This window comes from Eulemur rufifrons, chromosome 9 (assembly GCF_041146395.1).
Source record: "Eulemur rufifrons isolate Redbay chromosome 9, OSU_ERuf_1, whole genome shotgun sequence".
In the NCBI taxonomy this organism is placed as follows: Eukaryota; Metazoa; Chordata; class Mammalia; order Primates; family Lemuridae; genus Eulemur; species Eulemur rufifrons.
In genome coordinates this window covers 43,346,740-43,350,396 of record NC_090991.1, presented here as the reverse complement: position 1 = coordinate 43,350,396, position 3,657 = coordinate 43,346,740, and positions in this window count along the sequence as shown.

The following is a 3,657-nucleotide window of genomic DNA, read 5'->3' as shown; positions in this document are numbered from 1 at the left end:
ATTCCTGTCACTGTTCCAACAGGGTGGGGACGAAGGGGCTGGGGCAATGGACAGTCCTGGAGATTTGACGGTGTAGGACGGGCTCCTACTTTCTCAGTGAAGGGCGAAGCAAGGTCATCAGCTGGGAGTGTCCGGGGAGCAGTGGGGGATGGGGGTTGAGAAAAGAAGAGAAAGCATGAAATCATTGTTCTCAAAAAGTGGAAAAGTGAACGTACCAGAAAAATCCACACTTCCAGGGCTGGCAGGATTGAAGGCAAAGCCAGAGTTTGTAACCACAAATTCGGCGTGAACCCAGCCTGGTCACATCATTTCTCCAGCCGCATCCAGCTGCTCAGGGGCTGGCTCCGACAGAGCAGAGCTGGGGACACGCAGGTTGGAGGAGAGAGAACTCACCCTGGGAGGTGGGGGTGTTTGTGTGGGAGGGATTTAACGATGGATCTCGGATCCCCTAACTGGGGCTGGGTGAGGAGGGCAGTGAAGTCATAGAGGTCTGATGGGGAGGGAGAAAGTGCCAGGTCAAAGGACAGAAGGCACCCAAGGATTATAGCAACCAGGCACGTGAGCCAAGGGCTGACCAGGTGGCCGGGGAGAGGGGGGAGCTTGAAGTGGTGATATCGGAGGAGACATGGTTTCTAGTTAGGATTTACGTTCAGCGTGTGTTTAAAGGTGGAGTGTCCCTGTAATTCATACATCACTTATTTATTCAATACACTTTTTTTTTTTGTTTAAGAGGCAGGGTCTCACTTTGTTGCCCAGGCTGGAGTGCAGTGGCCCAATCATAGCTCACTGCAGTCTTGAACTCCTGGGCTCAAGAGATCCTCCTGCCTTAGCCTCCCAGGTAGCTGGGATTGCAGGCATGAGCCACCACACCTGGGCTTGATAAACTTTTATTGGGCACTAGGCACGCTGGTGGCACAAATGAGGGGAGGGTTTCAGGGAGGGTTTCCTGGAGGCGGTGGTCCTTGTGTAGGTTGAGTCTGGAAGGACAAAGTGGAGCTCTCCAGGGAGACGAAGAGGAGGGGTGTTCCAGGAGGTGAGCAGACCACAAGCAAAGGTGTGGGGGTGAGGGAAGCGGGTGGGAAACAGCTTGGCCCGTTTGTGAAAATGGAGGTAGCAAGGCCGGGCGGTGGAAGCTCCTGGGGAAGGGGGAAGCGATAAGGTAGGGATCGGCTCATGGAGGGCCTCGGGAGTCTGGGGAGGAGTTTTGGACTTGCTGTTAAGCAGCAGGGAGCCAGTGAAGGTGGTAAGCAGGGAGTGGCAAGATCAGATTTGTGCTTTTAGAAATGGACAGTAGCGGTGGATTGGAAGGGACCTGGCAAGAGGGGGGGAGGCAGGTGGGAGGTCATTTGAATAGAACAGGTGAGGGGTGAACGGAGAGGACAGCGACACTGGCAGGGGGCAGCCTCAGCAGGCGCAGGAACTGACCAGATCGACCGCCACGATGCTTTGGGCAGCCACCAACCAAAGCCAGCTTCAAAGTGCCAAACCGACGAGGATGTTCTTCCCCTCACGTAACAAACAGCCAGACTTCAGGGGTGATGAAAGGGAAGGAGGAGAGGAATTTAGGATGAAAGGAGAGATGTGCACGGTACAAAGGAAACAGGCTACAGACCAGGCCCCGGAGAAGACGCGTCTTCCAGGGACAGGAAGGGAGAGGATGCAGGGCGGAACAGGCAGAGTGGCCGGAGGGGCAGGCCACATCCTGCTCCCCAGAAGAAAGGCAGCGCCAGTGCTTGGGAGGGCCGGCTGGGAAGAAACCACTGGGTCTGTCCACTGGGGGCCTCTGGCAACTCAGGTGAGAGTAGTTTCCTCGAGTGCTGGGTTGGGAGCCAGACCATGTGTCTCTGGGGTTTTATGGCCCCACTTGGGCTCCTGTGACGGAGAGTGTGAGCAGTGTCAAGGTCAGAGGATCATGGCAGCAAGGACTGCAGACTGGGTGGGTGCACAGCAGCCGTGGGGTCCCCCCAAGGCCATCTGGCAGGTTGGCATCTTCTGTGCAGTGACAAGCAGAGTATGGGGTGCGTGTGGGGTGGGTAGTGGGGAGGAAGGTGGCAAGGTGTATGACAGGGCTGCGTGGGCACATCCAGGAGGGTCTGCGTGAGGGGCGGCTCCAGGCTGGGCGTGCACACCCACGCTCACCATGGGGCCTATGAGCAGCTGAGGGACAGGGTCGCAGGAATGAGCAGAGTCATCCCCGTGGAAACACGACTCCTGGGTGCTGGCAGGGAGCAGCTGGGGAGCCAGGCACGGGGCCGTGGCCTGCTCTGCCCAGTGGCTCCAGCCTCTCCCTGGCCGCCCTCCACCTGTTGACCAAGCCTGGGAAGGGCCAGCACTGGCCGGGCCAGGGGCACTGCTGGGAGGGGGCTGCCCTCTGCTGTGGTTCTGAGGGTCTCTGTCCAGGTCCCCATGGTGCAGGGGTGGCTCCAGGATCTGTCCATGTGGGCTTTGCAGTGGCTCTGTGTGGCTCTGTGTGGCTATGCCTGCCAATGTGGTCACTTCCCCAGGGCCATTTGGGATAAGTGACCTGCCACTTCCCTTCCACAGCGGGCAGGCTGTGGAGGGCTGGGCAGAGGGGAGAGGAACCAGGAGGGGCCCAGCCAGAGACTGGCCCAGGAGACAGTCCACGGTGCTCATAGCCTCAAAGGCTCACGCAGGGACCACCAGCCAGAAATAGTCCCTGGGAGCTCCAGCCCTGCCCCCACCATCGGAATTGTCCATCTCCTTGTCCCCGTGACTGTCCCTGTGCATCCTCCTCTTCCACGTTAGCACCTGCAGCTCTCCTGACACGGTCCCCCCAACACACCCTGCATCTTCCCGCTCCAGCCCCCACTGCCTGCCCAGAGGCGAGATCCCCAGGGCTGTGGGAGGGGGTGGCTGGGTCCCTCTGCAGGGCCCAGCACCCTCCCTTCTTGCCTCTCCCAGCCGAGCACCACAAAGGTCAGGAAAGGGGAGTCCGCACCCCCACGTCTTCCATTCCCCTTCCCCCCGGCCGGGGTAGCAAACACAGGCAGAGACACCACTTTCCTCTTTCTCGCGCCCCTGGCAGACATCACTAAGTCAGTTACAGCGATCTTTTTGCACTGGGTCCGGCTGCAACCTCAGTGGTCTCCACCTAGATCTCCAGGCAGCCAGTATCAGTGTCCCCACTGGCCCTCAGGATGAAATCCACCTGCCAGTCCTGCCTTAGGCTGACCCCACCGGGCCCCTTGTCCTGGCCCCTCCAGAGGTCACATGGGCACAGCCATCTGTGGTTCTCTCTCTGTCTCCGTAGGCTGAAGCCACACAGTTCCTGGAGCTTGAGCCCAGCAGACAGTTGAGGACACCGGGGCATTGTCCCCAAGTCCCAAGGCCAAAGAGGATCTGGTTGGTTTACTGTCAGTCCCGAGGGCGGCCCACCCCTGCCGGGGCCAGTGTGGTGTAGGGTCCGGGGTGATGCTCTGGGCCCAGCACCTGTGTAGCAGCAGCACCTGGGCCTCGCAGGCGCATCCCCCAGCCCCGGCAGGGCCTGCCTGCACCCCTCCCCACCCAGCCCCCGGGCAGGCAGGAGGTGAGGCGTGGTCAGCAGGCCCAGGCCAGGGTGGCCGCCCAGTACCCCGGGAGCTGCACGCTGCAGCTGCCCCGGCTGCCCGCCACCTTCCTGGCCCCTGAGCCCAGGAT